The sequence below is a fragment of the Nerophis ophidion genome, linkage group LG06 (assembly GCF_033978795.1).
Source record: "Nerophis ophidion isolate RoL-2023_Sa linkage group LG06, RoL_Noph_v1.0, whole genome shotgun sequence".
Taxonomy (NCBI): Eukaryota; Metazoa; Chordata; class Actinopteri; order Syngnathiformes; family Syngnathidae; genus Nerophis; species Nerophis ophidion.
Window position 1 is genome coordinate 26,243,384 of NC_084616.1, and position 13,951 is coordinate 26,257,334.

At 39.6% G+C, this 13,951-nt stretch overlaps 1 protein-coding gene across 4 annotated transcripts in view; it reads left to right on the forward strand.

Annotated features, from left to right (window-relative positions):
- Positions 1–13,951, forward strand: part of LOC133554441 (microphthalmia-associated transcription factor-like) — a 90,004-nt gene that overhangs the window by 12,320 nt on the left and 63,733 nt on the right. Inside the window, exon 2 of one of the 4 annotated variants that reach the window (XM_061903219.1) lies at positions 1,693–1,784. The exons of the other annotated variants lie outside the window; for them this stretch is intronic. The gene's annotated coding sequence lies outside the window, so the exon portion shown is untranslated. The remainder of the gene's footprint in view (positions 1–1,692; positions 1,785–13,951) is intronic. 4 annotated transcript variants of the gene reach the window in all.

Sequence of the window (13,951 nt, forward strand, 5' to 3'; positions counted from 1 at the left end):
TTCTGTATAAGGTCTGCTGTCATTAGGATGCTGACTGCTAGGATGTTAATATATTCCCGTTTAGATGAAAAATGTCTCAAATCTTGCAAAGAAATGGGGGAGGGGGATTGACGAAAGTGTACCAACTTATTGGGATACGTCCTCAGCCTTCTTCTGTCCAGGAGAGAGGCATGATTTATGATGAACTTTGAATTATGAGGAGTGACGTCACGTCCAAAAATGTCTGCTGCCGCTCGCTACCGCGCCTAAGCTAAGTGTTATCTTTCTATCTGTGTGCTTATAATTGTTTTACAGTACAGCTTTCTTTATTACTTCTCCAACATATATAGTAGTCGTATCAAACTACAAACGTTTGTAACACAACACCCACTATCTGTCTCACCACCTCTCTCTCAGCTAGCTAGCTGCTAAGCTAACGAAGCTAAGCTATTCCCGGTCCAAAGCAACTGCGCTCCAAAAGCATCTGCTCCCTCACGCTGCTGCTACTCTTTGCCTATTACTCCGAAGACATCAAGAACTCGACTCGGTGATAAAAACGGGAGTATGGCTCCCTGCTCTTCATCCACCGTCCTCATGGACTAAAGGACCTTGTCCGCCAGTTATAGTAGAGTCATTTTGTAACTTTAGTCGCCGCATATACGTTTTCTAGTGTTAGCTGTACCAAGCTGACTCACCCAGCTTGTAGCAGTCCTAAGCGGCCTACAATCTACAGTGAACCGGTTGAGACACATAATGGATTTTGCCTGTTAGGTAGTTCTACACACCTTAGTCATAGGGCACTCCATCTCCCGGAACATATAGCTTAGTAAACCAGCCATAATTAATTGTATTCCCGGGGCCTGAGCACCCGACATTGAAGCTAGTCTTAGGGAGCTGACTCGCAAAAGGCCTAGTAAACACCAAAGACTCTAAAAATAGGAGCCGTTTATTTTCCGTTTTATTGCAAAGTGAGTTTTATTTATGTGACTGCATGATAATAAACTATTTTGTTAAACATGGACATAATTCTGGACAATTATAATTAGGTGGCTGCACACAGATATTAAAGATAACGTGTCCAAGTTCCAACTGGGTTCTATTAACGCAGATACAAATGTATGGACGACGTGTATTGCCTTCCAAAATAATCTCTCTCTTTTTGAGGAATAACATTATAGGAACTCCTTCTACTTGTAAGTGGGACAAAACAAACATGTTTACTTGATCCGTTTCCTGGGAAACCGATCATGGAGCTGTTTGTAATATTAGGACCATCAGTGCTTAATATCCTTAACTTATAACTTTCCTCTGGTACTGTTCCCCTAGCATTCATAAAAGAGGTTATTCATCCTCTGCTCAAAAGATCTAACCTAGATCCTGACCTTATGGTAAACTATTTGCCGGTGTCCCACCTTCCCTTTAATCCGAAAATCCTCGAAAAAATTGTTGCGGAACAGCTAAATGAACACTTAGCGTCTAACAATCTTTGTGAACACTTTCAGTCCAGTTTTAGGGCAAATCACTAATGAAAATTACTAACAAAATTATTAATGATCTATTGCTAACTGTGGATGTTGCTGCGTAATCCAAGTTGCTGTTACTTGATTTTAGCGCTGCTTTTGATACCGTAGATTATAACATACTATTAGAATGTATTAAAACACGTATTGGTACGTCAGACTTAGCCTTTTCTTGATCCTATCTTACTGACAGATGCAGTGCCTTTCCCATAACAATGTGACCTCGGAGTATGCTAAGGTGTAACGTGTGGAGTTCCACAGGGTTTGGTTCTTCGCCCTGCACCCGTGAGTATCTCTATGCTGCCGCGAGGTGACATCATACGCAAATACGGTGTTAGCTTTCACTGTTATGCTGATGACACCCAACTCTACATGCCCCAATAGCTGACCAAACCGGCAGATTGTAATCTCCTGGAGGGGTGTCTAAATGAAATTAAACAATGGATGTCCGGCAACTTTTTGCATGGTAAAGCAAAGAAAACAGAAATGCTGGTTTATCGGCACTTATTTAATAATACCATCTTAACATTTGATAACAAAACAATTATCCAAAGCAACTCGGTATAAACTCCCAGCATCATCCTTCACCCACCTCTCTCATTTGAGTCACACATTAAAAGTGTTACTTAAACAGCTTTCTTTCATCTCTGTAACATCGCAAAGATTTGTCGTATTTTGTCCACCACCAATGCTGAGATCATTATTCATGCATTCGTTGTGTCTCGTCTCGATTACTGTAATTTTTAGGTCTCCCTATGTCTAGCATTAAAAGATTACAGTTGTTACAAAAGGTGGCTTCTAGACTTTCGACAAGAACAAGAAAGTTTGATCATATTCCACCTATACTGGCTTATCTGCACTGGTTTCTTGTGCACTTAAGATGTGAAATCAAGGTTTTACTAGTTACGTATAAAATACTTTACGGTCTAGCTCAATCCTATTTTGTATGTCCAGACCAGAAATCTGCGTTCGAGGAACTCCGGCTTATTAGTGATTGCCAGAACCCAAAAAAAGTCTGCGGGCTTGAGAGCATTTTCTATTTGGGCTACAGTCCTCTAGAATAAGCATCTCTAACATCTCTAACTGTTACCAGTAGTAACAGTTAGAGATGCTACCTCAGTAGAAGCATTTGAGTCCCATCTTAAAACTTATTTGTATACTCTAGCCTTTAAGTAGACCCCTTTATAGGCCAGTTGATCGGTCGTCTCCCTTTTCTGCTCTAGCACCCCCTCCTGCGTGGAGAGGTTATCAAGTGACCATGAATCAGGCTCCACGGTACCACTCCTCTGTGCATCAGTTGGTGACGTATCTGCGCTGCTGACTTGTCTACATGCAAGAGGATCCCCTGCTAGCCCCACTATGGACTGTACTCTCACATTTTTAACCGTATTCACTCGGTATCCATTGCATCGGTCACCCAGGAGAGGATCCCCACATCTGCGATCCCTTCCAGGGTTTCACGTTGTTCCTACTGGGTTGAGTTTTTTTCTTGCCCTGATATGGGATCCGAGCCGAGAATGTTGTTGTGACTTGTGCAGCCCATTGAGACTTGTGATTAAGGGCTATACAAGTAAAATTTAATTGATTGATTGATTGATCTACAATTAACTTCCAAGGAACAGGGAATAAAGGAAGCAGCAAACCACTTGTAAACATAGGGACACACGGTAGTGATCATGTAGTCGCTATAAATAGTTTGTCTGCATTAGCGCTCACAATAACAATATCACTAAAACTTGGTTAATAACCAAATCACGAAATGTAAATGGAGTACCTGTATATTTTGCGTTTTTTGAATGGGTATTTATTGGGTTTTATGGGCAGAATGGAGGACCTCCATTTGGCTCCACTGTAAGCAGACTTTTATTCACGTTCATTTACGAGTTTAAATGCATTACTCAAAAAATCTATTAGTTGTCATTTCTTTTATAATGATTGTGAATGATTGGCAAAATTCCAAAAAAAGGGCAGTTCCTCTAAGCTGAGTGAGCACTTTCTTCTAACAACAGGCTGTTTGGAACATGGCAATAGTGAGTTGTATTGATCAGTTGTTAGGTGTCGTCTTGGTTTCATGTCAAAATGTGAACAGCATGATGGCAGGCAATAATATCAACTATGATTGAAGTCTGTTTTTATCAATTCTAATTAAACTAAGAAATGTGTTGATATTTTGCTGGACGATCTAAATCAAGCACCAATGAATATCATAATATCTAACTATTAATGTAAGTAAGCCTTTAAAACACAATCAACTTTTATTTGTCAATACTAGTTTACCATTGTAATTGGAAGGGCAATAACTTTTTATCATCCTTAGTAAGCAAACAACAAAAATACAATGGACTTTTAATCGGGGATGTTCCCATCAATGTTTTATGCTGCTGATTCTGTTACTGATCATTTATTAGTGATATTGGCCAATTGCGTTTGACAATTATTGGAATTGATTCTTACACCAAGGGATGCAGTCTGTTGGAATACACCTCTTTCTATTTCTGTCTTTCATCATTTCGCTGCTCTCTTTCTTAATACTTGTGTCACATATGAACTGTTGATATTGCTGTAAACGACGTCATCATTGTCATATAATGCTCGCTTTGGATCAGTTCTAAAGAATATATAATATAATTGTGAATTATATGCTAAAAGCCTTATCATAGTGAGTGTGCATTAAGTCATCTTTCCTTCATCTTACGTCCTTTTAAATGACACTTCTCTGACAGCTGTGCTCATGTGTCGTGCTGTGAGGAGCAGGAAGATGGAAAATAAGCAAAATAACAGGGGCATATCGGCATGCTTTGGATCCGAACCTCTGACCAAATGATGACTTCACATATTCCAATTTTTTGTTTGTTTTGGTGTATATTTTTGTTGCCATCACTTTCCAACAAAATCAACAAATCCTGGCTCGTTGGTCTGTGTTATTGGGTTCACCTTACTCATTCAGTTTGAAGCTTATATATTCCTATTGCCCAGTGTAATTGCGATCATATTTTTTCCCCATCATTTTTGTTACCTTGTGGTGCTTGTCACTAGCGAGGCTCTCGCGGTGCATCTTGTCTGTGTAAGCTAGTGGCCCCCACCACCATCCACCGAGACAAAGATAGTGGATGACTGACTAGAGGGATGTCGAACATGCAAGCTGGATCAGGCCCACGAACAGGTTCAATCCAGCCCATGACATGAGTTTGCTCAGTGTAAAATTGGGCTGTATTTTTAAATGAAATAATCTGCTGTTCTAATTGTGTCTACTGGATGTCACAATAGCAATTCTGTTTGGCAAGCAAATAGTTTATACTTGCAAGCAAGTATATCAAGTAAGTGGTACTTGGTAAAGCGGGACTGCGGCTCTTTCCCTTCGACCCAAACAAACAGGAGTAAAATAAACAATTGGTAACTCCACTTAAAATGCTGGTATTTGCACAGTGATATAGTTTGACGAAAATGATTGTCTTCAGTTTGCATGTTCTCCCCGTGAATGCGTGGGTTCCCTCCGGGTACTCCGGATTCCTCCCACCGCCAAAAACATGCACCTGGGTATAGGTTGATTGGCAACACTAAATTGGCCATAGTGTGTGAATGTGAGTGTGAATGTTGTCTGTCTATCTGTGTTGGCCCTGCGATGAAGTGGCGAATTGTCCAGGGTGTACCCCGCCTTTGCCCAAATGCAGCTGGGATAGGCTCCAGCGACCCCGAACGGAACAGTGGAAATAACATATTGGGTAGTTGATACATGGAAGTGTTTTTATTTATGGTTATTTATATTTTTGTTCAATCAAAGATGGGCTGTGACTCAAAGTTCAATTTATTTGCAGATCCATCCATTTTCTACCGCTTATTCCCTTTGGAGTCACGGGGGGCGCTGGTGCCTATCTCAGCTCCAATCGGGCGGAAGGCGGTATACACCCTGGACAAGTCACCACCTCAGTGGCGACTGAGGCTGCCAATACACTCAGTCAATGTATTAGCAGATACACTGACCAATTTTTTTCCTCAGAATTTTCAACTAACTTGAAGGGTTTCGTATAGAGGATTATTTGTGATATGCACATTCTCAGAATGTGTTTGTTTTATTTTGAGACTAAGTAAAACAAGGAGAAAAACCTAAAGTTGTCGTAGTTTTATTTTTAAGTTATTATGCCATTTTACTCATGTTGCTCACGTGGGTATAGATTTTCTATCATGAAGACCCTGAGCTAAAATCAGTTTGACACCCTTGGACTAGAGGATTCACAACGTTCTTTCAATTCTATTGAACAAACGCAGTCTGATCCTGAGAGTGATGCATACATAGTGTGAACCTTCTTGCATCTTGTGTGGAAAAAAAATACACTCACAAGGCAATTCATTGATGTTGGCAAAATGATCGAATTCATTTATATTTGGTTTGATAGATTGATTTATTAATTATTGGCCTGGGCCTACAGTATGTATTGGTTGATTCATAAATTACAAACCTTTCTTGTCATTCAGCTCTTTGTTAAAAAACAGCAAGTTTTGCAGTCAAAATTGTAGAGAACGTAACATTAAGTTCACCATTAAAGATCGTAGTGCTTCTAAGGTTCAAATGTAAAAAATAAATAAATAATAATCTCCCTTTAAATAATGTTTGTGTCGTCCCCCAGTTCTTATGTTCATGGTAGTCTTAGAGTCTGTTGTATGTTTGCCTCTGTCTCCACACCTGTTCTCACTCTGTCTCTCCCCCATATTGTGACTGGCGTGCAGCTGGGTCGAATCATATCGTAATTAGGGCCGCACTACTTAAACCGTGTTGGTGCAGCATTTGGGTGTCAGAGCTTTTGTAGAACAGCCATGTTTTCCTCGATCTTGTTGAATATAATTATTGTTTTTTTCATGCCCGATTTTCCCAGGTTTTCTCCCGTCTTACAGAGCCTTGCCTAGCGTCATTAGTTTGGTACTTTTTTTTTTTTTTGTACTTTCATCGTGTGTTAGTTTTTGCCGCAATTGCTTTTTGTTTGCTACCTTTTGTATGTTCCTTCACAATAAAGAGCAATATTTCTTGCTATTACGCTACCATATCTGCATTTCTGGGATCCACAATACCTGCAATATAACGGAAAAGCTCCGATCAGATTATTCAACCCGCAGAGACGCAGCGGCCAGGTGCGAAGGATCAACCAGCTTGACGACCTGCTAAACCTCCTGATCCGAGGTCTACAGAGCCTGTCGGAGCGTCAGGACACCATGTTGGAACTCCTTAACACACTCCTGGCCATGGTTATGCCCACCCCAAGTTTCGTGCCTGAAATGGCGTCCGCTCAGCCTCTACAGGCCGCTCCAGCCGGTAATCTGCAGCTATCACGGCCTAAACGATTCACCGGTGAGAGAGATGACATAAGGTCGGCTGTTTCTGGTTCCTCGGCTTCGTTCTACCATTCTGGACTGCATACATGGGTCCAGGATTGCAGGCATGGATCCCACCAGTTTCGTCCTCTCCCAACAATTTTTGTGGCCCTCTCTTCAAGCAGATACTAAGGCTTTTGTGCTCGGAACGAGGCATCCCACCAGGCCCTAGCAGGACTTTTACATCCATTTCCCATTCCCTCGCGCCCGTTGTCACACATAGCTTTGGACTTGGTCACGGGGCTGCCCCCCTCCAAAGGTAAGGACACTCACTTGACCATCGTGGACCGGTTTTCAAAGATGGCCCATTTCATAGCCCTCTCCATGCTGCCCTCTACACTAGAGACTGCACAACTATTAGTGCTTCACGTCTTCAGGCTCCACGGCATTCCCACAGACGTGGTATCCAACAGATGTCCACCGTTTTCCTCGGCTGTATGGAAGGCATTTTACAAGACCTTGGGTGCCTCCCCTAGCCTGTCCTCTGGTTACCATCCACAGAGCAATGGGCAGACAGACCCGACCAACCCTGACCTGGAGGCGGCCATCCGATGCATGTGTCATCAGCAACCCTCTACTTTGTCCGAAAACCTTCCATGGATTGAATATGCCCATAATTCACTCCTTAGCTCCGCCACTGGTCTGTCACCATTTCACGTGGCCAATGGGTTCCAGCCCCCAGTTTTTCCGTCAATGGAATCCGACTCCAATGTGCCGTCGGTAACTGCACACCTACGTCGGGCACGCCAAGCATGGCACAATGCAAGAGCTGCATTAAATAAGACGCCTGCGAGGAACCAACCGGTGGCCAACATCCATCACATTCCTGCTCCACGATACTGGTTGGGACAGAGGGTATGGTTACCCTCCCGGGACCTGCCTCTGGCTACAGAGTCCAAGAAACTGGCTCCCAGGTCTATTGGTCCTTTCCCTATTTTCAAGATAATCAACCGCGTTGCGGTGAGGCTCCGCCTCCTGGAATCTCTCAAACGCAACCTATCTTCCACCTGTCCGGCATCAAGCCTGTCTCTTCTAGTCTGCTCAGTTCCCCAGAAGTACAGCCACCTCCACCCAGGCTGGTGGAAGGGCATCCACCATTTACCGTCAACACTATCCTAAATGTGAGTAAAAGGGTCAGTGGTTTCCAATACCTGGTAGACTGCAAGGGGTACAGCCCAAAGGAGCGTTCGTGGATTTCTAAATCCCTTAATATTGACCGAGAGTTGCTAAAATATTTTTTATAGTCATAGGCTGCGTATCTGGCAACCACAGTCATGGAGAGTGGAATGGGACTACAGAATGTTGACCGGGATTGCAGTACCATTTTTGGCCACATTATAACACATGGCACCTTTAAAATAAAAGCACTATGCAGGAAATAAAACAAAATACAGGAACATAAGACAACAAATCCAAACTTGTCATGACACAATCATCTTTATGTGATGATATGTGATAGACTTGATAGTCCTCTCTGATGGAATGTTAAAAAAAATGTATTTCCATCAATTGGGATTAAGTGATCCACTATCTCGCCCGTTTCTCTCACAGACGTCTGCACTGCGCCGCACAGGTGATTGAGAAAATTTTTTTTTTCACAGAAACAATCTGTAAATTAGGTCAGTGTTTTAGGAATCAAAAATAAGTTTTCAGTTTGGCTACAGTTAGTACACTGCAAAATCCATTATAATTATCATTTAAAATTTAAAAAATATAAAATGAGGGAAGATGTGGAGGGCATTTTCTAGGGTGGGAGGGGGGATGCGTCTGATGTGTTTACATTTACAAATAGTTATATTTTGGTCAACATTATTTTTAAAGTGTTTAAATGTATCAAACTTTGTAGTCTCGTGGCTGTTAAGTGCTACTTTTATAATTGATTGCCTGAACAGGCTTACTTAAAAGTAAGTTGTTTTTTGAATTGCTGCTATGTGGTGATGCATGCGTATGATAGGCCGTAAAGGACATTATTCAGAATTACCTCTTACATACACTACTGAAATGTTCTCACATAAACAACTGAAAAGTTTTTCTCTTACACACAATACTGAAACACTCATACACACTACTAAATTGTTTTTCTCTCACACACTACTGAAACACTACCATTCACACGACTGAAACACTCTCATACACACTACTGAAATGCTCTTACATAAACAACTGAAATGTTTTTCTCTCTCACACACTACTGAAACACACCTCATAAACACTACTGAAACACTCTCAACCACACTACTGAAACACTTTCATACACACGCATTAATGTATTTTTTTACTACTGTTTTTACATTAAACACATCAATTCACAATACTGATCATTTAAAAGTCTAGTTTTTGTTACACCACAGATATAGATTTTGTGAAAGTGCATTGTTTAAAAAAATAATCAACATTTAAAAAAAAAAAAAAGTGGCGCCACCGCGTGTCATTTATTGCAATGAAAGAAAAGTAAAATTGTTTGAAAATACGGTGATAATACTCCACCTTTTTTTTTTTAAATCTTTTTAATTTTCAAGTCCCATAAGTAACAATCTATACGTATGCATGTCCCTGAGAGGGACAATCGGTAGAAAATGGATGGATGGATAATAAAACTATGAGGTTTCAACTTGTCCAGGGTGCAGCCCACCTCCCGCCCGAATGCAGCTGAGATAGGCTCCAGCACCCCCCTGACCCCGAACGGGACAAGCGGTAGAAAATGGTTGGATGGATGGATAATAAAATTAAAAACTATTTGGTTTGCATGACATTACTCTCAAATTAGGAATATGTAATACTCCTAGTAGACACAAATGTTTGGCAGCATACTGAAGTATTTGTAAGAACAGAACCCTGTCTTTGAACTCAAACAGTATATTGTAAATACTAAACAGTACAACAGAAAGTTCAGTCCAGAATAATTGTGAGATTGGACATTCATGGTTAATTGACTCTTTTTCATTTTGACGAAAAAAACGCTTTCTAAAGAAACAGCCTGAATGAATTTAGACAGAAGACATGTTTGCAAGGTAAAATTTCTGACATGATTTTAACTTAATTTGGGATAAGAAATATGTTTAGTACAATTTTTATTTTTAAATGAATATGAGGTAAGAAGTTTCCCTGGGACGCAACGCCTTTTTGGTAGACAAGTTCTATCAGAATTAATTGTGTTGCTTATGTGTCAATATTACATTTACTAACTAATAAGTTTCTTTGAGCAATCATTAAGCTTTGAGAAACTTACTCCATATGTTCATCCCGTAGAGAAAACTTTAGGGGTGAAGAAGTTCTGACTGAAATGCCATTTATCAATCTTTTATAATCAATCGGATTCATGTCAATTATATATTTTTCATCAAATCTATTATGTGTAAATGAAAGTCCATTCCTGTCAAAAAAAATTGAAAAAGAGGATATATTTCCATCCAGCCATCCTTTTTCTACCGCTTGTTCCCTTTGAGGTGCCTAACTCAGCTACAATCGTATTTGTTTTCTTTTTAAATTATCTTGTAGTCAGACAATATTTTCGGTATATTAAATGGAATTTTTACCTGATATTGGATAGGCTTCAGCACCCCCCGCGACCTCGAAAGGGACAAGCAGTAGACAATGGATAGATGGATGTTTAAACTGTCATTTGCAGTCTTCTTCAGAAAGGTCACCTGACCATTGTGACGTGTTGCCTATTAGCTCCCTCCCCCATTGACACAGCGGTCAGTAGGGGTGTAACGGTACACAAACATTTCGGTTCAGTACGTACCTCGGTTTAGAAGTCACGGTTCGGTTCATTTTCGGTACAGAAAGAAAACAACAAAATATACATTTTTTGGTTATTTATTTACCAAATTTGTAAACAATGGCATAACATACATATACACACAGGGTCCATTGCCAGGGTTAATGTGGTCAACATATATAAAATAAAAAATAAATAAGTTAAGGCTCCGAATGGTTTCTTAACAAAACCTTTCTACATATAAAGTGCTTTTTTTGATTGATTGATTGAGACTTTTATTAGGAGATTGCACAGTACAGTACATATTCCGTACAATTGACCACTGAATGGTAACACCCCAATAAGTTTTTCAACTTGTTTAAGTCGGGGTCCACGTTCATCAACACCCCCCTCCAGCCTGGCTAACTTGGCAATAAAAGGATATGTGGGCTTATTGTTCTTCCACCATAGAAGTGGGACAAAATTTAGTTTTTAATGCAATACAGCATCCCCCTGCCACCCCGAACGGGACAAGCGGTAGAAATGGATGGATGGATGGTCTTAAATCTGCTGCTATAAAAACATTTGTTATTGGTTCAGCCCTGCCTGACACGCCGAGGAGAGGCTGCTTGAATGCGGTGGTGCCGTTTCAAAGGAGTTAGCATGTTTGACGTGGTGGCAGAAGCGTACCCTACTGCTGCTGAACAATGTTGGCTAACCTCCGTCCTCCATTTTTGTATCGCACCTTCCAGCCAAAGTGTTCCCAAACAGGAGATCTTAACGAGGCAGGAGGGTCTTCCAGCTCTGGCTTTAGCATGTTGTCCTAGCCCGGTCGCTGCTAACCTGCCATGTGTAGTGCCTCGCTCTGCATTGTTTACACAACCTGCGGTGCGCTACTTAATAATATTGTGTCCGTGTGGAAACTCGTTCGGTACCCCTCCGAACCGAACCGAAACGGTTTGATACAAATACACGTACCCTTACACCCCTAGCGGTCAGGTGTCCTTTCTTAAGAAGACTGCAGGTGACAATTGAAACATGTTAGGTAAAAATTTCCTCTGATATACTGAAAAGATTGTCTGACTACAAGAACATTTGAAAAGTATATGGAAAATAAGACATAATAAATCTTTTTTGAACAAAAAACATACTGTTAAAAACAATATTCAATATGTTTCTATGTGAATTTTTTGGATTATTCCAAACAATTTATTTGTGTGGAGAGAAGTTGTTTGAAAGCCAACTTCCATAAATCCAGAGGTTGTTTTTTTCCGTCCTTGTTGAAATGGTCATGAAGCTGTGTGCTGACTCTCTAATGAGAATGTAACAATCAGAGCAGATGAAAACAGCCAACACTATTCTAGGAAATTGAATACATAATACTAATACTAAATACAATACAACATACTGAACCCACACAATGATAAATCCAAAATGGATATTGGTTTTAAATATAAGTTTTATTTTACCCACCAACATTTATATTTCAGTCAAGTATATTTATTTTATCACTTCAAGCCCCCCCGAACACATTTCGGGCGGCTTTTTCGTGATTTCTCTCCGAGCCGTAAATCTACCCTGAATATTCTATCCTTCCCTTTAACAGAGACTCATGAGCTATTGTAGGCTATGGACGGGGAACGACGCTCATCATCTGTATGCTGAGGTGTCAATCCACCTAGAAATCAGAGTGGTGTTTCTGAGTGACACAAATGTCATGTAAAAAATGGAAAATGAAATAAACAGACATTCCTTTATTCTGAGCTATAAATATATATATATATATATATATATATATATATATATATATATATATATATATATATATATATATACATATATGTGTGTGTGCGTGTGTGTATATATATATATATATATATATATATATATATACAAATATACATATATATGTGTGTGTGTGTATATATATATATATATATATATACACACATATATATAAATGTTGATGTTATGTTAATGTATGTTTAGTATGTTTTACTCTTGTACTTGACTTAGCTTCAAATGCCGATGAATGATTTATTTCATGTGTTGTAGCCATGTTTGTATTATTTATATTTCTCTAGTACTGAATATCTTATTAAGGTAAATAAATTATTTATTTGTTGAAAGATGGCCATTAAAGCCTACTACATTGCTGCACATTAATGTTTGTCATTGTGGTTATGCTTAATGAATGCTTGGGCCTACTGCGCTACTGCACTTGGATGTTGCTCATTGTGGGGGTGCTTGATGAATGCTTGGGCTGACTGCGCCACTGCACTCTGATGTTGGTCATTGTGCACATACAGTCTGCAGTACTACTGCTGACCCACTTCTATTGTAAGATTTGTTTTCACGCTCTTATTTTACACAGCAGGTGACGAACAGCTGATCTCTGTGAGCGCTTTGAGTATCTAGTCGATAGAAAAGCACTATATAAATTGAATCCATTATTCTTAGTATTTGATTAGGTACAACTGCACTGACGTATTACGACGTGACTCACATTTTGACATGTTACCATAGCAACAACGCTGCAAACATTGATTTGACAGTGTACTTTTAGTGTACTAAACTAGCTTGAATATGAAGTAGCGAAACAATAAAATAAGAAATGCTTTGTAAATTTCACCATAAGGCTAATAGGAACCATGTTACAGCTGAGAGTAAGCAGCTAAGGAGAGGAAATTAAAGGAATATATCAGGAATCACAATAATAACCATACAGTGTGGCTGACAACACTTCTTACTATAGATATGAACGAATAGATAGACGAGTCTTTGAGCTGCAAGTTTGTTGTGACTAGACACCAAAGTGTCTGAACATTCTGTGTTTTTAGAAGGTACAAAAAATCCAATCCAGAATACCTGCTTGCCAAGTAAGGACGTTTATTTTTTTTTTCACTTGCAGGCTACTAAATTTCTCATGTATCTAGTCCTCCATGTATATGTATCTATGTTGTATCCACTCCATCCAGAAACCGGAAATGAGGCATTACTGCATACGTCAGTAGCCAAAGAAGGAGCCTTGTCGACGAATTATTAATAATATTTATGACTAAATGTAATACATTTAGAATATATGATAATAATATATAATATATCAACAATATAAAAGAGAATAATATTATATAGTATAATATTTAAAGCTGTATAAATAATTTCTTTATGATGAAGTTGTAGCCCCGAAATCATAATCAAATCAAGAAGTGCGCAAAGGTTCTGTTAAAGACTTAGTGACCACTGTAGCATAGTTTGTGTTCGAAAATATGCTATCACCAAACAATTGGCACGGATTATTTCTAAATGACATTCACTACTAGCCTCTGCCAACATGCTCTTCTTTAGAAAGTAAAGAGTTAAAAATCGCCCTTGTCCTTGGTTTACT